Below are 26,983 nucleotides of genomic sequence, written 5' to 3'. Positions count from 1 at the left end.
ATGAGTATTATTCATAAAAGCCAAAAAGTTAGGGGAAAAAAACCCAAATGTCTATCAACGGATGTACAAATAAACAAAATGTGGTGTTATCCATGTTATCAAATATTATCTGTTAATAAAAGAGAATGAAGCTCTAATATGTGCTACAATACAGATAAATCTTTAAAATATTATGTGAAGATTATAGGAAATGCTCAGAAAATATCAATCTAAGAGACAGAAACTAGATTAATGATTGAGTAGGGCTTGGGGAGTCAGAGATTAGGGTGTTCCATCTAAAGGGTATAGGTTTCTTTCAGGAGAAGAAAATGCTCTTCATATGATCATCATGGTTGTAGCAAGGTTCTGTGAACATACCCTGAACTACTGAATTGTACACTTTAAATTCATCACTTTAATGGTGTGCAAATTACTTGTGGAACAAAGTTTTATAAGAAAATAAAACCTATTGAATCATCATCCAGGAAATTCTGAGTCAGCTGTGTAACAGCTTTATCTCTGTTTCTTCATAGAGTCTACAGACACAGTCACTTCTCACTACCTATAGCTCTCACACTCATCTATCATATATTACATAACACACTTGTCTTGCACATACAAGATCATTGACTCTTAGCTGGATGATAGCATGTGCAGACATTAAACACATTTGTATAAAAATGGGTTCATCTACTTTTTGTTTTTTCTACTTGCCAAAAAAAATGCTCTGACTGTTCATATAATGTATTTACCTTGAGGTGGAGAAGTTATATTTTAACTTCCTGTTTGCATGTTCCCTGGATAGAAGCATGAGCAATGGTAGAAGGAATCAGTAATTTGAAAAGGAGCATTGTGTTTCACCACGATGTATATGAAATGGATTTCTGTTCTGCTGTTGCTACAGCTGAGTTGTTACTACAGCCCTGGGAGTGGTGGAAATGTGCTGGTGTGGCTACAGAATATAGCCATTGGATCAATATGAAGACAATCCCACATGAATTTGTCCAGAGAGTTCATGAAGTGAGTGTTCACACATCTTAACTTCCATTCTTGTTGAACTCAACAAACAGTCTGCTATTAAATTTGAGATTTATCCTACATCTTATCAAAACATGATTTTGAGAATTTTTTTCAGAAAAGTGATTGACACATGGACATTCGGTCTGCCAAAAGATACATTTTGGACATATGTTTCACTAATGAAAGAACTCTTTTTGGAATTGTCTCGTTGTATTGAAAAGCTCTATAAAGATGTAGTTTTGAACAAGAAACTTATAACACAACTACCCAGAGTCAAGGTTTGATGTCATTCTCGCAGATGCCATTGGACCCTGTGGTGAGCTGCTGGCTGAGTTACTGAAAATACCTTTAGTGTACAGTCTCCGCGTCTCTCCTGGCTACACAATTGACAAGTATAGTGGAGGATTTCCATTTCCACCACCCTTGGTACTTGTTGTTATGTCAGAATTAAGTGATCAAATGACATTCCTGGAGAGGGTAAAAAATATTACATAGGTGATTTATTTAGACTTTCGGTTCCAAACATTTAATGAGAAGAAGTGGGATCAGTTTTATAGTGAAGTACTAGGTAAGTCATGATTTTAGTTTGTAGCTTGAAGTCCTAACTCCTCTAGTGTCTTGGAAGGTGCATTGTACAAATACAAAGTCAAAGAAATATGTTTTTTAAAAGTGAAATCATGAAATCAAATTATAAAATTATCTCTCAATCTGATAAATATTATGGAAATGCTTAAATTATATGGTCATTGAGAAACTGTTTCCTCTTGTATAGTTTGGTTTCATTTACTATTAAAGCTTTTTGTCGTATTACTTGAAGGATTCCTTCACGACAGAGAGATACAGTTGTTCTAGCCCAGATTCTGGAACCTATAATTGAAGATTTCACATTCCTTCCCCAAGTACATGTAAATCATCTGTATGAAGACCTAGATTTGTTAAATGGTGGACATATAAGTTATTAAACTATATTTTTTGAAAATTGTCTCTTCATTAAAGACAAAATGAGCCAAAATTAAGAGTAACCACCTCTATTATCATAGTTTAGGAAAAATTTCCAGCTGTTATTTGAAAATATTTTTATTTAATAAGCAAATATTTTTAAGTTTCTAACATGAACCACATACGAGAATAGCATTACATGCAAAAACCTCACAGTTTCTTGGAAAATCTAGGGTCAAGGGTATAACTTGCTAAATTGTAGAAACTAGACTGAGTACTCTAGGGAAACATGTTTAATTGATTGAAAAGTTGAAATCTTTGTTTATATTTGCATCTGTTAGTTTTGCAACTTATAGAGTAATCAAATGTATGTTTAATTCTATAGTGGCTTGGGTTTAATAATTTCTTATGATTGCAAATGTACTGATGTGATGTTAGAGATGAAAGTCTCTTACACTTTATATTTTATATATGCATGAACAACATATATATAAAACACATATGTGTGTGTGTATATATGTATACATGTATAAACACACACACACACTCACACATATTTGTATTTTCAAACCACAGACACTTTTAAACACTTTTGGCTTTGTCATTCCAAGCTCCTTCCAGAAAATTACCTGGTATATTCACATTACAATATTCTCATTTCCTCTACCTTTTGTTTGCTTTCTTTCCCTCCAAGAAGAGCCACTACATTACCTGAGTTAATGGGGAAAGCTGAAATGTGGTTCATTTGAACCTATCATGATTTTGAATTTCTCGCCCATTCTCACCATATTTTGAATTTCTTGGAGGACTCCACTGCAAACCTGCCAAACCCCTGCCTCAGATAACCTACACCTGCTTTTTTTGCTTTGTTTATTTTGCATTTTCAATAGAAAGGATTCTCATTCTTTCTTTCGAATGTTTGACTCACGATGAGAGAGAGATTGGAAGCTGGGTAAAGTGACCTGCCAAATAGAAGCTCATATATTTCTAAACTATTGCAAGTATCTGATTTTCATTGTCATTACAGAATGAAGTATTATACTTGGAGACTTTGGGAATAGGGTCATTTAAATTAAGGCCTCATTATTCAACACATAAGAAAGTATCAGCCGTTCATTCAGAGAACAATTTTAAAGTAACTGGCATAGTCCAGGGATAAGTGCTGGATAAGCAGAGAAATAGTGTAAGCACATTTTTTGCCCCAACACACCAGACATTCTACTTTGAAAGATATAATATAAGCAAGTAATAAAAATTGAGTGACAAGTATTATAATAAGGACAAAACATAAAGCTACTATAATGCTAGAGAACATCCTATGGGGATGGATCATAGTACCTCAGGAGTGACAGCAGCATTCTTGGTTCAACAGCAAAATTTGGCATCTATCCATCAACAAAAGTGCCTTAGTGGGAGTGTTGGGATCCAGCACCATAGCCAAGGGAACCAGGAGGAGTCTCGCTCACCTGTGCTTCTGGTAATAGGCAGACAGACTCCAGTATTGCCTGTGGTACCTACAGGTGATTGTGAGTTGGTTCCAGCTCCTCATAGACACAGTCAAGGAGCACCTACAGAACACTGCCTTGGAGAATCACCTACAGATAAGAAAGCTTTTATGGAAGTCCAGCTTTCCAGAGAAGAAGTTCCAGCATTTGCCTGGAGCACAAAATACATGAGTTTCAATGCATTGGATTGAGTAAGAGGAATAGCTTAACTTTGCCAGCATCACCCCTCCTCTAAGGCATTACAGTTTAAGACTATGAGAAGGCCCAGGATTTCTCCCACAGGGGAAAAGGAGAGCCCGTGTGTGAATGCCCAGCTTCCCCAGCTGTTAGGATGCCTCCAAAGACTCATTTCTTTCTCACAGCATCCAGAGTATTAAATTAGGATCCCAGTGACTGGTAGAAGAGAGCAGATCAGGAGAGTGGCATATAAAATTCCCAGAGGACATTAAAGGGACTTAGTTCCTCCTTACTGTGTTCTGGAATCCATCAGGAAGCCTGACCACAGATCATGAATAAAACCTCTCCTGCAGATCCCTCTAACTGGCTTGTGGGCACCCACAGAGCACTGTGTTCCAAACCCCCACTTCTTCCCCTCTGCCGCCAGTTCCCTGTACATGCTGCCAGGGGCAGTGGCAAGAGTAAAATTTGATAGAAGTCTAGGAAGCACGAGCAGAAAGCAGGCAAGGGTCTGGGACAAGAGAGAAACCACAAACTTGAGCTGTAGCGACACCTTCAGGAAAATGAAAGGGAGGCTATCAGCCTCTGGCCTGGTGCTTTATAGGATGGAGAAAAGACATCCAGGCTTAAGAATTCTGCCACAAGAGGGAGGAAGAAGCGTGGAGCAGGTGTGTGTATACAAGGTCTGAGAAAGCCTCATCTGTAGCAGGGCTGACAAAGGCATTTCTACCCTGAAGGCAGTTAGTAGAGAAGGCAGTTAGCTGAAGTAGGTGACTGCTGCTTCAAATGTAAAAACAGCAGTACAAAACTCAGAGGAACAGGAACAATCAAGAAAACATGAGATCACTGAAAGTTCACATTAATCCTCCTGTAACCAAATACATAGACGTGAAGATATATGATTTACCCAATGAAGAAGTCAAAATCGCTTTTTTAAGAACACTCAACAATCTACAAGAAAACACAGAACCCTCATGCACTGTTGGTGGGCATGTATGCTGGTGCCTCCACCGTGGAAACAGTATAGAGGTACGGCAAGAAATTAAAAATAGAACTACCGTATGATCCAGAAATCCCACTTCTGGGTATATATCCAAAGGTGAGAAAAATTGGATATCGAAAAGATATCCACAGTACCATGTTTACAGCAACATTATTCACAATAGCTAATATATAGAAACAATTTTAGTATCTGTCAATGGGTGAATGAATAAATATGTGATAAACACACACACAATGGAATTTTATTCAGCCATGAGAAAGAAGAAAATCCTGCCATTTGGGACTGCACAGATGGATCTTGAGGGCGTTATGCTAAGTGAGACATCAGACTGAGAAAGACAGATGATGTATGATATCACTTATTTGCAGAATCTAAAAAAGCCAACTTCTAGAAACAGAGCAGAATGCTGGTTACCATGGGCTGGGGAGATGGGTGGTTTGAGGTGATGTTGGTCAAAGGGTACAAAGGCGCAAGTTGAAGGTGATTAATTTCTGAAGATATAAGACACAGCATAGTGATTGTAGTCAACAATATTATATACTTGAAAGTTTCTAGAGTCTAGATCATAAAATGTTCTCAGCACACACACACACAAATAAAATGTTAAATCTGTGACCTGATAGAGGTGTAAGCTAACAATCCAATGGTATTCAGATTGAAATACATAAATGTGTCAAATCAATACGTTGTATACCTTAAACATACACAACGTTGTATGTTAATTATATCTCAATTTTTTTAGGAAAAAGAAGCTTTAAACACTGATCAGGACAAGAGAGTGAACATTTTATGTTAGAAGAGTTAAGTCACTATTTTTCAGAGAGAAAAAACAATCAATTTAAAGCAGAAGGACCGGCGGGGGGAAAAAAAATAAAGATGAGTATGCTTTTGACCAGATACCAAGGAAATTTTTGTCTCCTTACATTTTTTTTTGGCTGGATGGGAGGTGGAAGTACTTTGAGCAATGAAGAATTTTTTTAGCACAGAAAGCAACAAAATTTAAAAATTGGCACGAGTCAGGGACCACATGACAAAATAATTCTGAAACAATTCCAGGTAAACACGTCTTAACCAGAAGCTTTATAGTTTGAACTGAGCTACACAAGAAGGTGATGAGATCTCTGCTAGAAAAGGCCCTGCTACAACTCTACCCCTCTGGGGCAGCTGCTCCCTGGGAGACTCAGTGAGGTGATAATGAGGACACATCATTGTCAGTTACAAGTTGCACATTCTACTAGGGCATCATTTTACAATCTGATTTCAGTGCAAAAGGTGTCATACATAGACAAATCAGAAGTATGGTCACTCAAATAAGTAATTATACAAGTATACTTTTGCATTATAAAAGGGAATCTTAGGACTGTTTCATGCAAATTTCAAACAGTAATACCAGACTCATGAATGACAGTGATTCATAACGTCCAGTGTTTAAAGAGTGATATAGGGGGACAACTTGGGAAATTCTGACAAAGGTTAAAGTGAGGTATAAATCACAGAGCTGAAAGAAAAAAAGACTTAAGTCATTCCCATCATAATTAACTTTTTCTTAGTGCTCATAGTCAGAGAAATAAAATACTAATGACTAAACTAAAATAATTCTCCAGAAAACCTGCCTAGAACAAGCAAGAAATATTTAGTAGAACTAAATAGTAGAATGGCCACTATCATTTCCCCTGCTATAAAGGATTTAACTTTCCCACTTTATCTTCTATCTTCACTTTAGAAATGGTTGACAGACAGAAAATTCCAATTTAAAAGTCAAACATTCTTGAGACACAAATAGAAATATACTGCTACTTCTGCAACACTGAGGCATGTATTTTGAAATTATTTGTAGGACAAAACGTTTCATAGGTTTGAATTGTTTAGGCAAATTAACTTCCTTTCAAGGTTGCCATCTCTGTGTTTCTCATTTAGATGTAAAGAGAATGCCATGAAATTATAAAGAATTCATCATGATTTGATTACAATTAGTATTTGGTTGGTGAACATGATATAATCTATGCAGAAATAGAAGTATAATGACGTACACCTGAAATTTATACAACGTTATAAACCAATATTACCACACACACAAAAAAAAGAATTCATCGTGATCAACCAATGAAGCCTCTAGATCCAGCAGTCTTCTGGATCAAGTTTGTCACGCACCACAAAGGAGTCAAACACCTTCGGGTTGCAGCCCATGACCTCACCTGGTTCCAGTACCACTCTTGGGTGTGCTTGGACTCCTGCTGGCATGTTTGGCAACTGTTCAAGTTGTCATCATAAAGTGTTATCTGTTTTATTGCCAAAAGTTTGCTAAAACGGGCAAGAAGGAAAAAAGGGAGTAGTTGTGTCTACTGAGGCCTAAAGCTGGTATACCTAAGAGATGGGACTCTTCCAGTTAATTCCAGCAAGAAGTTACGATGTAAGGGTCCCTTCCTCCATGACAAAACAAATTTTCACAATTTAACTTATCAGGACAAAATTTGTTTTCAAGTGATTTACTACCTGTTTAAGATTTAGAAATAGGTCATGCCAAATAGGAAAAACTGGGGAAAAACTAAAATTAACAATAAATATTGTGCATAGACACCAGAAGAACAAGAAGTCTACTTATAGTATCCATATTGTTTTTCAGATATTCAGAATATTTTAACTTCGTTTTGGCCCAAAATTTTCCAGTTTTGTCTTTTGCTAAGGAAACAGTTCAATAATTAGAATTGTGTAAAAAGATTAGCCCTTTCATTAGGTAGACCACTAACATTACTTGGGTTTTACTGTGCATCCAGCCTCAGCATCACTCTTTTCCTAAATACATGGCAAGCCATTTGCCTTTGTCCAGTTTAACCCATTTCCCAGTGGAACTCTTGTGGAATTAGAAATAAAACCACTGTTACCTACTTCCTATTATAAAATTGAGATATATGTGAAAATCTGATTTCACAACCTAATTCTCTTTTCCTCATGGCTTTTAAAAATATTCACCTTGTTGCTTTTATTCTCATTTTCAGCCTTTGATACTGGAGGTAAGTTCTCAAATGTAGAGTGCGATACTATGGAACCTGTACTCTAAAGAGACTTACTGAATTTTCATTCTCTTCAAATGTACATGAACATATATATGGCTACTTCTTGCAAAACAAGACACAACATTACTTAGCTACTTACAGATACAGTGTGAAATCCAATGTGTTTGTTGAAGACAGTTTGAAATAATGACTATTATTCATTATAACCACCCTTTAGATCAGCGTGTCTCATTCTTTTGTCTCTTTCCTCAGGAGCCTGGTACCCCATGTGTCCCATAAATCTTTTATGTAAACATTAAATCTGTTGTCATGACAAAAATAAAATAGTTGTCCTTTTCCTTATAATTAGGCACATTATAACTGACATAACCAGTAACAGCAAGAAGAATAAAATTACATAATTTTTTTGGAAAACTGGTAAATCAAACCAAAAGAATCTGAAGGCCCTCCTGAAACCTGCACATCAAGAAAGCACTTTGTAATCAAAGTCGTCCAGGTTAGGAAAAGCATACCTGTCTTTATTGGTCAAGAAGATCACCATCTAAGCCTTACAACAAACATTCTCCAGTCTAAGGCATAATTTATTTTAAAAACAAATTAAAACTTTGGTGCTGAGGGAATAATAGGAAAAGTTGACCACAGATTTTTCCATGCATCTACTCTAGGTAATTGACATATTTTTAAATAAAAATATAGTGCCATAGTAGATAATATTGTGAAATCATGCATATAGGCAAAATTAATTTTCCTCAAATCTACCTTGCAACACATGTAACAGAAAAAGGATTGGTATGCACTGCATAGTGAGAACTACTACAAATGTCCAACAGAAAATCAAACAGGACAATATGAAAATAGATGAAGAATATGAACAGGAAATTCACAGAAATAAAATGGCCAATAACATATAAAGATGACAAAGGTCACCAGGGCTTCAGGAAATGAAAATGAAGTAAAAAAATTATTTTCCTACAGATGATTTGCCAAACAAATAATCTGGTGGAACTATTTTTGAGGAAATATAATGTGGAAATACTTTTTAAAATAAAATTTAAACATATCGTTTGCTAGTGCAGTTTTACATCTAGGAATCTGTCATGCAGAAATACTTGCACAGGTTCATAATTATTTTTAGAATGTTCCCACTAGCACTTAAATGACTATCGTTAGTGAATAAGTTATAATAAGTTAGGTATAAGTTATATAGCCAGTAGAAAAAAGAGGTAGATCACAGGTCATATTGTTGAATGCTTTCCATGTCACATTACTAAATAAAGAACAACGTGTAGAAATTACAAAAACAAGCATGACACTCTTCTTTGGAAATAAAATGAAATGTATGTAAATTTGTATAACAACAGAAAAAACGATCTGGAAGACTACACAGAATTTCCAATGATGAGAATTTCAATTTTTATTCTATATACTTCTTCATTATTTGATCTTTCACATAATGTTTTCATTTATTAATTATGTGGTTTAAAAAAATAATTAGTGAAATAAAAATATTGATTCAAGATGTCAAGTTCTAGGGGGCCGGCCCGGCGGCACAAGCGGTTAACTGCATGCACTCCGCTGCGGCAGCCTGGGGTTCGCCAGTTCGGATCCTGGGGGCGCACCGACGCACTGCTTGGCAAGCCATGCTGTGGCAGCGTCCCTTATAAAGTGGAGGAAGATGGGCATGGATGTTAGCCCAGGGTCAGTCATACTCAGCAAAAAAAAGAGGAGGATAGGCAGATGTTAACATAGGGCTAATCTCACCAAAAAAAAAAAAAAAAGATATCAAATTCTAAGATTTTGATATCACATTACCAATGTCTAGTTTTGTTTGGAACACTTGAATTGACTGAAAATCTGGTATACTATCTAATATATCTAATTGGGACTTTTTTAGGACATCTATTTCATATTTAAAATATTGTAAATAAATATATTACAACATGTATATACAATTTCAAAGGTTTTAAAAATCTTCACACACAAGTTTAACAACATTACTGTGGTTTTAATGTCAATATTGAATGAAGTTTACAACAGCTTAGGGACCTTTGCTGGTTTACTTCAAAAGCTTATACGTGGTGATTTTGAGACATGACTATAAATACTTTGACACCCCTCTCATCAAGTAATGCCCCCACTCTTGAACTTTAGTAAGTCTTATTGCAGCCTCACAAAGAAATGCAGTACAACTGTTGCATGTTAAGTTCCAAGGCGTGGTTACAAAATGCAGCATACTCTCTGTCTCTCTTGGTCTTTCTGTCTGTGTGTATGGGTATCTCTCTATCTCTTTCTACTCATTTTTTGTCTCTCATTCTCTCTCTCCCTACTCACTGTGGAGCCCTGTGTAGTACCCAGAGTGTCCACGATAAACAGGCCATTTGGTGGAGAGAATGTATAGATATGCATAAGTCCCAGTTGTTCCATTTCTCCAGCAGTTTGACTCTTTTCAAAACAATCACCAGATATGTCCCAGAGATGATTACAGCCCCAGACACCAAATTGCTGTAACCACCTGAGAAAGTTTGTAGCAGAATCACCTAGCTGAGCCTTGCTGACACTCAAAACTATGAGAGATGATAATAAAATGACTGTTGATGTTCTTAGCCTGCTCATTTACAGGCAGTTTGGTATATAGTGGGAGATAACTGGCACAATATTTCTACATTTTTCAAATTATACATTTGTAACAGTATTATGATTAAGAGATAGCTACAAAAATGGGAAACTATAAATGTTACATTTTAAAAATACTGTAACTCAGAACAAGGAGTCACCACAGCATGGTGGTTAACAGCTTGTACTATGGCCCAGAGTGGTTTTGCAGCCTGGATTCAAGTCCCTGTAACACCACTAAAGAGTCATGTGGGGTTGGGCGAGTTACTTACTCACCATGCCTCAGCTTCCCTACCAGAGAAATGCAGATAAACTAATGGTATTAACTACCTCGAGGGGTTGTTGAAAGGATGAATGTATTAACATTGTAAAGCACTAAAAATAGTTGCTGTACATAGTGAAATATAATTTGCATTAACTATTATCATTTAAATGCATGGAAAAATCTCCACAATGATTTTGGTCTTCATACAAGTAACTTAAGATATTTTAATGTAACATGTTTCAAATATAAGTGATAATAGTAATAGCAGATAGATAATAATTCCTAGGAAATATATAGAAACTAAATATGTAGGGATTACATTTATGGTACAAACCAAGGGCTGACAAACTATGGCCTCTGGGCCAAAACTGGGCAGCCATTTGTGTTTTTACTATTGAGGTAAAATTCATATAACATAAAAAACACCTTTTCAACCATTATAAAGTGTGCCATTCAGTGGTCTTTAATACATTCACAATGATGTGCCACTGTCATCCCTATCGAAATCCAGAGCATATTCGTCACCTCAGAAGGAAAAAATATATCATTAGATAGTTACTTCTCATTCACCCATCCCCAGGCCCTAGCAAATTGACATTTTGTTAACATCACGCTACATACTATTAGGAAACACCAAAAAGAAATAAAAGAGAAGATACAAAACTATAACTTAAGCAGATGCTCTTTCCATACTTTTCACACTTCTTCTTGGTTCTAAAATTGAATTTCTCTGATGTATAAAAATTATTTTTAACTTTCTGATTGCTCTTTTATTGAATATATGTAAGAACATTCAGTAGAATATAGAGAGAAATTACCAAGAACACTGTGAACCTCCCAATTCCTGTATGGCAGCGTGACATTCTTCATGGATCAACTCCCATGAGAAACAAGCATACCTAGTGAAAATTATGTTTTAAAACATTTAAAGTGTCTAGGAATTGACCTAAAGGCATACAGCACATTACAACACATTTATTCAAGAAAATATAGTAACACTTAGTAAAGTCAGTGAGACCCCGTGGCATTGAAAGCACCACCGGATCCCTCTCTCTCCCACCCCACTTACTCAGAGTGAGAGAATCTACTCCATCATGTAGGTTCAGAAAGAACACAGGGCCCCCACTTCCCACAGCTCTCATTTGAGTGCTATGGTATCTTCTTCGACAGGTCAGGCCACTTGAATTTCTCATGCACACACACCAGCATTGTGTTACAGAGGCTAAACTACAGACAAGCACAGCCAAGAATGTTCTCCTTTCTTCCACCCAGCACCACCCACAGGGCAGAGGTTCTATTCAGGCACAACATATTGAGAATACTGACTCCCATATAGCCATTGCTCTAGCTCATTCATAAGATGCAGGTTCCATGATGTAAGACATAAACTAAAAATAGAAGCTACTGCCTTACTCTTAATACATGCATGTCACTCAGGAGAAGTGTGCCACTGTCCCTACCCTAGCTCTAGGAGCCAAGATTCAGAGATTTTGATCAAAGGGAGATTAAGGCATAAAACAGAGAGCTCCAAAGTTATCCCTAAAAGAGCTCACTTCTTTTGAAACAGACTTTGGGAAGTTCAAGCCTAAAATGTGGAAGATTTGTTTGTAAACAGTTAAGAGGATGCTGGTTACTCCATTACAGATACAAGTTAGCCAGAGGCAAGCTAGTTTATCAGAGAAAACCAGAGAAGGACACAACTAAAAAGAGCCTTCCTAGAGTCAGAACAAACTTCAGATACTAACTTCAAAATATACCCCTGCAAAGAGCATGAATTTAATTGGGTCAGACTGTGGAGTAATTTATGCCCTCAAAGCATTATCAAAAACTACAGGCAGTCACTTAGCAATTGGGGAAGGTTAACAGCAAGAAAAGAAACAGTCACAGAAAGTGCCCTACTAAAGCCACTGTAATTGCAGGTAACGCAAATATGCCAAAGGCTTCCCCCTCTGACTAGCAATATATACAGTCTTCACGCCACAGGGGAAAGAGACTTCATGAAAATAGTCCATTAGTCATCAGGCAAATAAACAAATAACAAAACAATACATGGAACTGGGGGGAGAGGACTTGTATTGAGAATTGTTACAAATTGTTATCTAAATATTATTTTTTAACAAAAATTTTACAAGACATGTAAAGAGACAGAAAAATGTGACCTACATGGGTAAAAAGCAGGCGATAGAAACTGCCTGTTAGAGACCAGTTGTTGGATTTAATAGGCAAAAATTTCAAATTAGCTATTGCCAATGTGGTTGAAGACCTAAAGGGAACTATGAAAAAAGACTAAACATTCAAGTAAATATAATGAGAAACAAAATAGGATATTATACCAGAAATAGAAAGAACATAAGGGAATATTATGAATCATGATACACCAACAAATTGGACAACCTGGAAAAAATAGGTAAATTTCTAGAAGCAAACAACCTACCTTCATGAAATGATGCTTAGAGAAGTAAAGGAAGGTATAACAATGTCCCATCTAATGGAGTATGTAAAAAAAAGATAAATCATATTTTTATAAAGTATCAAATGGAAATTGTGGAGCCAAAAATTATAATAATAAACGAAAAATTCACTAGAGAGACTCAACAGTAGATTTGAAGGAGCAGATGAAAAAATAAGCAAAATTGAAGATAGATTAATAAAGAAAATATCATCCAAAAAACAAAGACAACAAAGAATAAAGAAAACCAAGAGATTTGTGGGACTCAAGCACATCAACATACACAAAATGGGAATGCCACAAGAAGAAAAAGGAGAAGAGAAAAATATTAAAAAAAAAACAGTGCCTGAAAACATCCCATGTATGATGAAATATATTGATCTACACAACCAGTAGTTCAACCACTCCAAGTAGGATAAACACAAGGAAATTCATATACAGACACTATATAGTCAAACACTAAAAGATAAAGACAGAACATCTTGAAGCACTAAGTGGAAAATAATTCATCAATACAAGAGAACTCCAATAAGATTAAAATGATTTCTCGTCAGAAACAGTGGATGTTATATGGCAGTGGGATGTTGAAAGAAAAACTGTCAACAAAAAATTCTACATTTAGCAAAACTATCTTTCAAAAGTGAGAACAAAGCGCAGATATCACCCCTGCCACCCCAAAAGAGAATTTACTGCTAGGAAATCTGCCTTACAAGATAAACTAGAAGTTCTTTAAGCTGAAGAAGGTAAACTCAGACTGCAATTCTCAACCACATGATACACCAAAGAGCACTGATGAACATGATTATGCAGTTATAAAAGACATTATAAATGCTCATTTCTTCTCCTTTCTTCTCTTTACAAACATAAAAGGAAAGAATGTACAACATGACATAGTTGTATTGTTAGGTATATGACATATAGACAGTTACTATACTTGTCAAAAGCAGGACAAAGTAGGTGATGGGAGCAAGCTGTATTGGAGAAAATAATGATACTAAATGATAAGACGAATACACAGGAAAAAATAAACAGAAATTGAAACTAAAAACTAACGTAAACATTGTCATAAATTTTTACTTTCTTTTCTTGTCTCAGCTTCTGAAAAGACATCAGATTATGTAAATAATAGTAACAATATATTGTTGGCATTAAAATATATAAATATATAATATGTGTAAAAATAACAGCACAAAAGTGGGGAAAATAGCACAGCTATTTAGAAGCAAATTTTCTACAGTGGACAAGAATTAAGTTAATATAAATATGAAGTAAATTCCAATAATTTAACGTGTATATATGGTAAGCCACATAGCAACTGCCAGAAAAATTACCACAAGAATTATTGAAAAATTATTAAATGAATTGAAATGTTTCACTAGTAAATATTCGTCTAATGCAAAAGAAAGACATACAGAGAAAAAGAACTTTTAGAAATGACATGTAGAAAAACGTAAAATAGATATTAATCTAACAATAACAATAACAGCTATAGAAGTAAATGGATTAAACAATTCCATTAAAGACACATATTACAGACTGGATTAAAAAAGTATCCAACTAGGGCCGGCACCGTGGCTTAATGGTTAAGTGGGCGCGCTCCGCTACTGGCGGCCCTGGTTCGGATCCCGGGCGCGCAACGACGCACCGCTTCTCCGGCCATGTTGAGGCCGCGTCCCACATGCAGCAACTAGAGGGACGTGCAACTGTGACGTACAGCTATCTACTGGGGCTTTGTGGGGGAAAAAAGGGGTGGAGTATTGGCAATAAATGTTAGCTCAGAGCCGGTCTTCCTCAGCAAAAAGAGGAGGATTCGCATGGATGTTAGCTCAGGGCTGATCTTCCTCACAAAACAAAAAGCATCCAACTATACTGAATGACAGAAAAACCTAAGGAGACACACCATAACTTCAAACAACCACACAGGTTGAAATAAAGAACAGAAGAAGCTGTACTAGACAAACAGTAACCGGAAGAAAGCTGAAATGGCTACACTAACATTAGCCATGTAGATTTTAAAACCAAAAATGTTACTAGAGAGGAAGAGGCACATTTTTTAATTATAAAAGTGTCAATCTATCAGGAATATAAAAAATATAAAGAGATAAGCACCTAACATCAGCGAATAAAACACATGAAGCAAAAGCAAACAGAAATTAAGGGAGAAATAGGTAATCCAACAATAATATTTGGATACCATCTTACTTTACTTTTAATAATGAATAGAAAAACTAGGGAGAAGATTGATAAGGAAATAGAAGACTTTAATAACACTATAAACCAACTAGATCTAAGAGAGATCTATGGAAGAGTCTCCCCAAAAAAAGCAAAATATGCAATCTACTTAAGTGCACGTAAACTTTTCCATGATAGACTACGCAAAAGAATAAAAAACTCTCCATAAATTTAAAAGGATTCAACTTATACAAAGTATGATCTCTAATCACAATAGATTGACAATAAAAAAGCAATAAATAAAAAGAAATTTGAGAAGTTCACACATATATGGAAGTTATACAATAAACTTCAAAAACAAATGGATCACTGATGAAAATAAAAGAAAATTAGAAAATAATTTTGGAAAAGTGAGAAAAAAACCAAATACAATAAAACTTATTGGAATACACTATTAAGAGAATAATGCATAGTTGTAAACGCCTATATTAAAAAATAAGTATTTAAAATCAATAGACTAAACTTATACCTTAAGAAACTGGAGTCAGAGAAAGATAGCATCCAGACCATGCTGGTGACAGAGGAAGCTCTTGAACTCACATTCTCCTATGGACACACCAAATCTATAGCTACACATGGGACAATTTTCTCTGAAAAACTCCAGAAACTAGTTGAGCAACTCCGGCATGTCCGGCAATTGAAAACCCACATTGAAATGGGTAGGAATGTCCACCCCTGGCACAGTAACTTACAATTGGGAGGAAACTCACACCTCCCAGCTTTTCCCTGAATTGTTAAGAGTTTGAACCCAACATCCGGTACTCCAACTTTTAAGACTTCCATCTGAGGGATTGGCTCCCCAAATACCTACCCCTGAAAGCAAATGGAGCTTGCATCCATGAGAACCACCAGATTATAGCAAAAAAGACAGTTCTCAACCAGCTGTTTCCCCAGACCTTAGCACAGAGGCAGCAGATAGAAATGCCCATCTCCCAGGCTTTCCCTGAAAGAGACCTACTTGCATACTTCAAAGGATGCTGCCTGAGTATCAGGCATCAAATTAGCACACATCTAGGGACTAACAGCAATCCCCCTGAAGTCCAGGGAGGCCACAAGATACCATATTCATGTTCTCCCTCTAGCCTACTCCAGGTCACCATTGACTTCCTGGAACAAACTTGTAGACATATCTGACATACTGGCTTTTGTGACAGTCACACAGGGGACACATCCCTTCATTGTCTGGCTCTGGTGGCCAGAGGGGCTTGCATTTATAGTTTGCATAGGACTCTAGCAAACAGAAAAAAAAAAAAAATCTTAATAGGCTTTACCCCTAGAACTCAGCACAGAGGGAACAGACAGATATGTCCAGTTCTAGTCATTCCCTGAGAAGTCTCTTGCATACTTTAAAAGTTTCTGCCTGAGGATCTGGCTTCACATCAGCCTGCATCTAGATGCTGACTGAGGTCCTCTCTTTTGAGACACTTACAATTCTTGGCAAACCTTAAATTACTGGGAGTGACTAAGTACAACAAAGGTAACTTGGGCAATCACAAGGTTTGAGAAATGAAGAAGAGATATAGCGAGGCTGATCAATAATGTTTATCTCCTACACAAAACCTCTCCATCAAGACTGGAAGAGGTTACTGCATTGTCTAATGCACAGAAACCAACACAGAGAATCAAGGAAAATGAAGAAAAAAAGGAATATGTTTCAAACAAAAGAAGAAGATAAAACTCCAGAAATATGCCTTAGTGAAACAGTGATAAGTGATTTACCTGATAGAATTCTAAATAATGGCCATCAAGATGGTAACTAAGATCAGGAAAACAATGCATGAACAAAATGAGAATTTCAACAATGAGATAGAAAATATAAGGAAGCACTAAACACGAGTCACAATGCTAAACAACACAATAACTTAACTGAAAAATTCTATAGAATGGTTGAGCATCAGACTAAATCAATCAGAAGACAGAATCAAAGACAGGGCAGTGGAACTCATCCAATCTGAGGAGCAAAAGGAAAAAAAAATGAAAAAGAGTAAAGATATCTTACGTGGGTTATGTGACACCATCACACTGAACGTGTTCACATTATAGAAGTCCCAAAGGAGAAGAGGGAGAAAAAGGTGAAAAAAAACTTACTCAAAAAAGTAATGGCTGAAAACTTCCCTAACCTGGGGAGAGAAACAGACATCCAGACCCAGGAAGCCCATGGAGTTACAAAAAGAGGGATCCAATGAGACCCACAGGGAGACAGATTATAATTAAATTTTCCCAAGCTAAAGACAAGGAGAGAATCTTAAAATCAGCAAGGGAAAAACAACTTGTTACGTACAAAGGAAACCCCAATACTATCAGCAGATTTTTTCAGCAGAAATTTTGAAGACCAGAGGGAGCTGCATGATATATTCAAAGTACTGAAAAAAAAAAAAAAAAAACTGCTAATCAAGAATATTCTACCCAGGAAACTGATCCTTCAGAATTGAAGGAGAGATAAAAACTTTTCCAGAAAAGCAAAAGCTGAAGGCATTCAATCAAAACTACAGCAGACTCACAGGCAAAGTCAAAGGGTCTTCATCAAGCTGAAATGAAAGGATGCTAATGAGCAATAGGAAAACATATGAAAGTACAAATCTCATTGGTAAATACGTAGTGAACTTCAGAAGAGTCTAATGTTATGATGTGTTGGATAAGTCACTTATGACTCTAATATGAAAATTAAAAGACAGCATATTAAAAACACCTATAAGTACAATAAATTGTAAATGGATAAACAAGGGGAAAAGATATGAATTGTGATATCAAATACATAAAATCTGTATGGAGAAGAGTATAAATATAGTGTTTTAATATGCCTTTGAATTTAAGTTGCTATGAGCTTAAAACAGACTGTTATAAATATAAGATATTTTATGTAAGCCTCATGGTAACCACAGAGTAAAAACCGATAGTAGATACATAGAAGATAAAGCAAAAGGAATCTAAGAATACCACTACAGAAAGCATGAAATCACCCAGGAAGAAAGCAAGAGAGGAAGAAAGGAACAAAGGAATTACAAAAGTAGCCAGAAAACAAGTAGTATAATAACAGTAGTAAGTCCATACTTCTCAATACTTATTTTAAATTTAAATGGGTTAAATTTTCCAATCAACATCATAGTGTGGCTGAATAGATTTAAAAGAAAGACCCAACTCTATGCTACCTAGAAGATATTCACTTCAGCTTTAAGAACACACACAGACTGAAAGTGAAGGAATGGAAAAGGATATTTCATGAAAATGGAAACCACAAGAAAACTTGGGAAACTATACTTGCATCAGAAAAAATAGTAATTAAGCCAAAGATTGTAATAAAGGATGAAGAAGGTCAAATAAAATGATAAATGGGTCAATCCTACAAAGAATATTATATTTGTAAACATTTATGCACCTAACGTGAAAGCACCAAAATATATAAAGAGAATATTAGCAGAGCTAAAGAGAGAAATAGACTGCAATACAATAATAGCAGAAAACTTCCATACCCACTTTCAAGAATGGAGAGATCATCCTGACAAATAATCAATGAGGAAGGATTGGACTTAAATTACTTGTTAGAGCAGATGGACTTAAAAGTCTTTTAAAGAACATTTCATCTAACAGCAGCACAATACACATTCTTCTCAAGCACACATGGATCATTCTCCAGAATAGATCATATGCTAGGCCACAAAACAGGTCTTAGTAAATTTAATAAGGTTGAAATCATATCAAGTAACTTTCCAAACACAATAGTATTGTGAAATAATAAGAAATATATATATTGTTCTCTGCTCCCGGTTCCTAACACAGAGCTTCTATAACCCTTCTAAATTTCTTAATGATAGGAGCACTAGGAGCATCTTTCGCTCTGATGAGGAAACTCTGGATGTCTCCTGAAAAGAGATGGTCACCAGAAAGACCAAGGCATAACCAGAGTTTGGAATATTCAGCCTCACTCCCTACTTTACTACAGAGCAGAGAGGGTCTAGAAATGGAGTTAACATTGATTGTGCCTACTTGACGAAGCATCCATAAATATCGCAAAAGTACAGGGTTCGGTGAGCTTGGTAAATATGTTCATGGATTGGGAGGGTGATGCACCCCAACTCCACTGAGATAGAACCTGCTGCACTCAGGATCCCCCCAGACCTCCTCTTATGTATCTCTACATCTGGCTGTTCATATCCTTTAATAAACTGGTGAACATAAATGTTGCTTTGAATTCTGTGACCTGTTCTAGAAAATAATAAAATCCAAGGGGGAAGAGATCATGGAAACCTCTGATTTGTAGCCAAGTCAGACAGAAGATATGAGTAACTAGGGGACCTACTACTTGAGGTTGACATCTGAAGTGGGTGAGGGGCAGTCTTGAGGGACAGAGTCCTTAAACTGTGTAATCTGATTCTATCACAGTAGATAGTGTCAGAATTGAGTTAAATTGTAGGATACCCAGCTGGTGTCACAGAGAATCACTTGGTGTGGTAAAAATAACCTCATATATTTGGTGACCAGAATTGTAGGAAGTGTTGTGAGTGGGTTAGTAGTATGAGAGTAAAAGAGAAACACAGGAAGAAGACTGGAGGTTTTTCATCACACAGGTAAGAAACTAGAAATCACTTCAAAAAAGAAAACTGGATAATTCACAAATATGTGGAGGTTAAACAACATGTTACTAAACAACCAATGGATCAAAATAAATCAAAAGAAAACAAAAAAATCTTAAGACAAATGAAAATGGATATACATCATAAGAAAACTTATGGGATGCAGCATAAGCAGTTGTAAGAGGGAAGTTCATAGAGAAAAACAGTAACATTAAGAAAAAAGAAAGCTCTCAAATAAAAAAAAACCTAACTTTTCACCTCAAGGAGCTAGAAAAAGAAGAACAAACTACATCCAAGTTAGTTCAAAGAAGGAAATAACAAAAATCAGAGCAGAAATAAATGAAATGGAGACTAAAAAGGCAATACAAAAGATCAATGAAACTGAGTTGTTTTTTTGAAAAGATAAACAAAATACACAAACTTTAACTAGACTAACCAAGAAAAAATAGAGAGGACTAAAATAAATAAAATTAGAAATGAAAGAGGAGACATTACAACTGATACTGTACAAATACAACTGATCATAGAGGCTACTGTGAAAAGTTACAGGCCAACAATTTGGACAAGCTAGATGAAATAGAAAAATTCCTGGAAAGATACAACCTACCAAGACTGAATCATGAAGAAAGAGAAAATTTGAACTGAGCAATTACCAGCGAGGAGATTGAATCAATAATCAAACCTCCTAACAAACAAAAGTCGGGACCAGATGGCTTCACTGGTAAATTTGACCAAACATTTAAAGAGGAATTAATAGCAATGTTTCTCAACTCTTCCAAAACATAGAAGATGATAGAACACTTCTTAACTCATTTTATGAGGCCAGCATTAACCTGATACCAAAACCAGACAAGAATATCACAAGAAAAATAAAATTGCAGGCCAATATTCCTGAAAAACATAGATGCAAAAATCCTCAACAAAATATTAGCAAACTGAATGCAACAACAATTAAAAAGAATCACACATTATCATCAAGCGGGATTTATTCCATTCAACACCTGCAAGTCAATCAATGTAATATCTCATGTTAACAAAATTAAGGATAAAAATCATATAATCATCTCAAGAAGTGCAGAAAAAGAATTTTACAAAAATCAACATCCATAGATAATAAAATCTCTCAACAAACTGGGTATAGATGGGACACACCTCAACAGGATAAAGGCCATATATGACAACCCTGCAGCTAACATCATAATCAACGGTGGAAAGCTGAAATCTTTTTCTCTAAGATCAGGACAAGTCAAGGATGGCCAACCTTGCCATTTTTATTCAACATAGTACAGCAATTCTTTCCCAGAGCAATAGGTAAATTAAATAAACAAAATCGTCCAAATTGAAGAGGAAGATGTAAAACTGTCTCTATTTGCAGATGACATAATACTATATATGGAAAACCATACAGACTCTGTCAAAAAACTGTTAGAAGTAATAAAGGAATTGATAAAATTGTAGGATACAAAATCAGTACACAAAAATCAGTTACATTTCTCTACACTAGCATTGACTACCATAAAGAGAAATTAAGAAAGCAATTCCGTTTACAATTGCATCAAAAAAATTAAAAGACTCAAGAATACATTTAACTAAGGAGGTGAAAGATTTGTACACTGAAAACGATAAGACAGTGACAAAAGAAGTTGAAGAAAACACAAATACATGGAAAGATATTTCAGGCTTATGGATTAAAAGAATTAACATGATGAAAATGTTCATCTTACCCAAAGCTATTTACAGACTCAATGTAATCCCTGTCACAATTCTAATAGCATTTTCACAGAAATAGAAATAACAATCCTAGAATTTGTAGGGAATCACAAGAAGACAACAAATAATGAAAGCACTCTTGAGAAAGAAGTACAAAGCTGGAGGCATCACACTTCTTGATTTCTAACTATGTTACAAAGCTATATTAATCGAAACAGTATCACCTTGGCATAAATGTAGACACATACATAAATAGACCAGAATCGAGAGCCCACAAATAAACCTATGCATAAATAGCCAATTAAATTAAAACAAAGGAGCCAAGAAAATACAATGGGTAAAGGAAAGTTTCTTCAATAACTTGTGTTGGGAAAACTGAAAAGCAAATCAGGGAAATTGGACCTCTATATTACACCGTACACAAAAGTCAACTCAAAATGGATTAAAGAATTGAATGTAAGAGTTGAAACCATAAATCATATGGAAAAAAACATGCAGAGTAAACTCTTTGAAATTTATCTTGGCAATGATGCTTTGGATAGGACATCAAAAGCAAAGGAAACAAAAGCAAAAATAAACAAAAATGATACTACAACACACTAAAAAGTTTCTGCACAGCAAAGGAAACAATCAACAAAATGAGAAGGTAACCTACAGAATGGGAGAAAATATTTGCAAATTATATATCAGATAAGCAGTTAATAGCCAGCCCTGGTGGTCTAGTGAGTTAAGCATACTAACTTTTACATTACAGGTGTCCCAGAAGGAGAAGAGAGAGACAATAAGGCAGAGAACTTATTTGAAGAAATAATGCCTGAAAAATTCTGTAACGTGGGGAAGGAAACAGACATCCAGATGCAGGAAATACAAAGAGTGCTAAACAAGATGAACTTAAAGAGGTCCAGACCAAGACACATTATACTTAAAATTGCAAAAATTAAAGATAAAAAGAGAATCTCAAAAGCTACAAGAGAAAAGAAATAAGTCATGTACCAGGGAACTCCCATGAGACAATCAGCTGACTTTACAACAGAAACCTTACAGGCTAGAAGGCAGTGGCATGATATATTCAAAATAGTGAAAGGAAAAAACGTATAACCAAGAATACTATAACTGGCAAAGTTATCATTCAGAATGGAAAAAGAGAAAAAGAATTTCCCAGACAAGTAAAAGTTAAAGGAGTTCATCACCATTAAATTGGCCTTACAAAACATGTTAAAAGGACTTCAAGTGGAAAAGAAAAGGCCATATATAGAAATGACAGAATTATCGTAGAAAAAATATTACTGGTAAAAGCAAGTATACAGTAAAGGTAGTTTATCAACCAATTACAAAGCTAGTATGAAGATCATGAGACAAAAATACTAAAGTCATTTATGTCTATAATAAGAGGTTAAGAGAAACACAAAATTAAAGGACATAACATATGATGCCATAACATAAAATATGGAATGTAAAAATGTAAGGCTTTTAGAATGTGTTCAAACTTAAGAGACTATCAACTTAATATAGGCTGCCATATACATATAGGGTGTTATATATGATCCTCATGGTTACCACAAACCAAAAACCTGTTATAAATACACAAAAAATAAAGAGAAAGGAACTAAACATAACACTAAAGAACGTCATCAAATAACAAAAGAAAAGAGCAAAAGAAGAAAGGAACAGAGAACTACAAAAATATCCAGAAAACAAGTAATGAAATGGCAATAATTACTTCCCTATCAATAATTATTTTAAATGTAAATTGACTGAATGTTCCAATCAAAAGACATAGGGTTGCTGAATGGATAAGAAAACAAGACATCTTTTTTCAAACAATGGATCAGGAAGTGGACATATGTGCCAAAAGATCTATTTTGGACATATTTCCAATAAAAAAATATTTTGGGAATATTCTTGAAAAGTTCCTTAAAGATGTCATTTTGAATAAGAAACTGATAATAAAACTATAAGAATCAAGGTTTGATCTCATTCTCTCAGACCCCATTGGACCCTGTGGTGAGCTGCTGGCTGAGCTACTGAAGACACCTTTAGTGAACATTCTCTGCTTCTCTCCTGGATATACAGTTTAAAAGCACAGTGGAGGACTTCCATTCCCTCCATCCTATGTACCTGTTGTTATGTCACAATTAAGTGACAAAATTACATTCATGGAGAGGGTACAAAATATGACATATGTGCTTTACTTTGTCTTTTGGTTCCAAACATTTAACGAGAAGAAGTCAGAGCAGTTTTACAGTGAAGTACTAGGTAAGTCATGTTTTTGGCTGATAGCTTGAGTCCTGACTTTCCTAGTTCCTTGGAAAGTGAGTTTGTATAAAATCAGAGGTATTTGCCTCTTATAGTGAGATGATGCAATGAAAATATAAAATGATCTGTCAGTCTAATAAATATTAGAGAGAGCCCTATATTACAGGATCGGTTAGAACCTTGCCTCCCTTTACTAGTATACATCTCTCCAGGAGGTCATGAACCACAAAATGAAGTACTTAGGACTCCTCTAACCAATTATATATTCATCTTACTAAACTTTTTTTAGCTTAAAAACATCACTACTCGGGGCCCGTCCGGAGGTGCAAGCAGTTAAGTGCTCATGCTCTGCTTCGCCAGCCTGTGGTTTGCAGGTTCAGATCCCAGGCGCCCACCGACCCCCTGCTTGTCAAGCCATGCTGTGGTGGTGTCTCGTATAAATTAGAGGAAGATGGGTGCGGATGTTAGCTCAGGGCCAACCTTCCTCAGCGAAAAAAAAAAAAAAAGAGAGTAGGATTGGCATCTGATGTTGGCTCAGGGCTGATCTTCCTCACACACGCAAAAAAAAATCACTACTAACTAACCTCATAAAGTGTCTTGATGAAACGATGTCACATAGATTGAGAAGTTACGCATATGTGTCTAGCAAGAGTATCTATGTAGCATTTAGGAAATTGTTTCCATTTGTGTAGCTCCATTTCCTTATTTAAAAATTAAATTATTTTGTAATATTGCTAGAAGTATTCCTTCACAATTGAGAGATAGTAGTGGCTCAATCAAAGACTCAGAAACCTATAATTCGAGATTTCCAATGATTCCACATTCCTTCACTAAGTACTTACAAATCTTGTTTTAAAGGTCTCAAATTTTGTTGAAGAGTAGACATACAAGTTTTTAGTCTATATCTTTTTTAAACTATGTCTCTCCATTTAAAAAAATGAGCTAAAATTAAAGATGAGCACAAATCTCTAGTTCCATTATTTATGAAAAAAATGTAGCTATTATTTGCTAATATTTTAATTTAATAAACAAATGTTATTAAACTCCTAGTATGAACCAAATGCAGCAATAGGTACAAGAAATTGAACCATACTCTCAAAAACCTCACCTTTGACTTTGACAACCTAAGATCAAAAGACTTGGTTGCTAAATTGGGGTAATAACACTGAGCTCTAAGGAAATGTGTTCTCATGGGTGTGGTGGGGCAATTTTGCAGTTGAAAAAGTTTTTTCCATTTTCGTCTTTTATTTTTATAGCTAAGAGACAAAGCAAATGCTTGCTTATTTCTATATGGCTTATATTTAATAATTGTTTGTAATTGTAAATATACAGGTGTGACATTAGAGATGTAAGGCTTCTGTCACATTTCTCTCACTTCATCTTTCACATGTATAGATCTATACATAGACCTATATAAATATACAAGTGTATTATACATTTAAATTATATATATATATTATACACAAACATGCATGTATACTTGCCTTCTGAAAGAACAGACACATTCAAACATCTCTGGCTACATCATTTCCAGCTCCTTTCAGAAAATTACCTGGTATATTCACGTGACAATATGTCATTTCATCTAACATTTCTGTTTGTTTATTGTTTGTCCCTTCAGGAAGACCCACTACATTGTCTGAGCTAAGGAGGAAAGCTGAAATGCAGCTCATTCAAACCTGTTGGGATTTTGAGTTTCCTCGCCCACTCTTACCACACTTTGAATTTTTTGGATGAATCCTCTGCAAACCTGCCAAACCTCCGCCTCATGTAATCCATTTCTGTGTGCTGTGCTTTGTTTAGTTTTTATTTTCAATAGGAATGATTCTGCATTCTTTATTTAGAATGTTTGATTGCAGAGAGAGGGATATGGGAAGCTGGATAAAGCGACCTGCCAATTAGAAACACATACATTTCCATACCAACACCGATATCTGATTTTCATTATCATTACAGAATAAAGTGGGATATCTGGGAGACTGTGAATAGTGTCAGTTAAATTAAGGCATTCATTATTCAACACATAAGGAAATATCCGACATTCATTAATTATAGAGTGACAAGCCTACTCCAGAGGTAAATGCTGATATACAGAGAAACAGTGTAGACACAGTTTTTGCTCCCACCCATCTGACACGCTATCTGGAAAGACAGGAGAAAAGCAAGAAATAAAAATTGGGTGAAAAGTGTTATAATAAGGAAGGACCACAATGCTAATGAAACTTCCAGTGAGAAACATAGAAAGGATCTCTGAGTCATTGATAATTAAGGTGAGATTTGAAGGACATGCAAGAATAGGTAGAAGGGATGGGAGCAGGGGGTAGAGGAAGACACAAAAGACAAGCAGATAAAGTAGTAGTGGCAGTTCCCAAGAACTCCAAGTTTAGTCTAGCAGGAAGAGGCTGAGTAAAGAGGCTGATGATGCTGGAGAGGTGTGTTGGAGACAGATAATTACAAGGAGTTTGAGATATCTAGTAAGGGTGGTAGGGAGTAATGACAAGGTTGAAGAAAGGGAGAGACAGAATCACATATCCTTTTTAAAAAATATCCCTCGGGGTGTAGTCACTGGGTTAGATTGTAAAGGGGCAATAGTAGAAAGGGGGTCATTTAGCAGATTGTTGTGAGATATAGGCAACAATGATAGAAAAGCAGACCACAGTGTTCATAGAGAGATGACCACACTTACTCTTATAATGAGAATACCAACCGCATACTGTTGTAGTGGAGGCAAAAATAGTACATATAAACCTCCAGAATGTCTCTGGCACATACTGAGTGATCCGGAAGAAATATTAACCATTGTGATTGGTGCCACTTTGTTACTATTATATACTATTAATAACCCAAAGTATGCCAGCCACCTGGATCTAATTCCTCATTTAGTAGGAACTGGTTTACCAACACATCAATATTACGCTCTCTAGCGAGGTCTTAGAGAGCAGATACCCTATGGAGCTGTTTAAAAGCAAATGTATCCATTTTGGCAAACAGATGAGCAAGCTGAAATGCTAAAACTTTTTGTAAGAGTTGAGGCTCTTCACCTGTGCTCTACTAGAAGGAAGACATCCCTGAACAGTATAAATGAACGCCCCAACCATTTTTACAGCCAAATCCATCCTTTACTTGCTTTCATTCCAACATGTAAACCATTCCTCGTTTGAGATTCCAGAGTTTTACATCTTAGAGCACAAAAGAGATGACAGTCTATAGAACAGATGTTTTCTGCCTGCATCAAACCTATACAAAACCT

General features: G+C 35.7%; 1 pseudogene; it reads left to right on the top strand.

Moving 5' to 3' along the window:
- The first annotated feature begins 844 nt into the window (after positions 1 to 844).
- The window catches only part of LOC101400121 (UDP-glucuronosyltransferase 2B31-like), a 75,225-nt pseudogene continuing 49,086 nt past the window's right edge, over positions 845 to 26,983 (top strand).

This window comes from Ceratotherium simum, chromosome 8, assembly GCF_057802395.1.
Source record: "Ceratotherium simum simum isolate JZ-2026a chromosome 8, ASM5780239v1, whole genome shotgun sequence".
Classification (NCBI taxonomy): Eukaryota; Metazoa; Chordata; class Mammalia; order Perissodactyla; family Rhinocerotidae; genus Ceratotherium; species Ceratotherium simum.
Note: the sequence above shows the minus strand (reverse complement) of the source record. Positions and strands in the feature narration are given on the sequence as shown.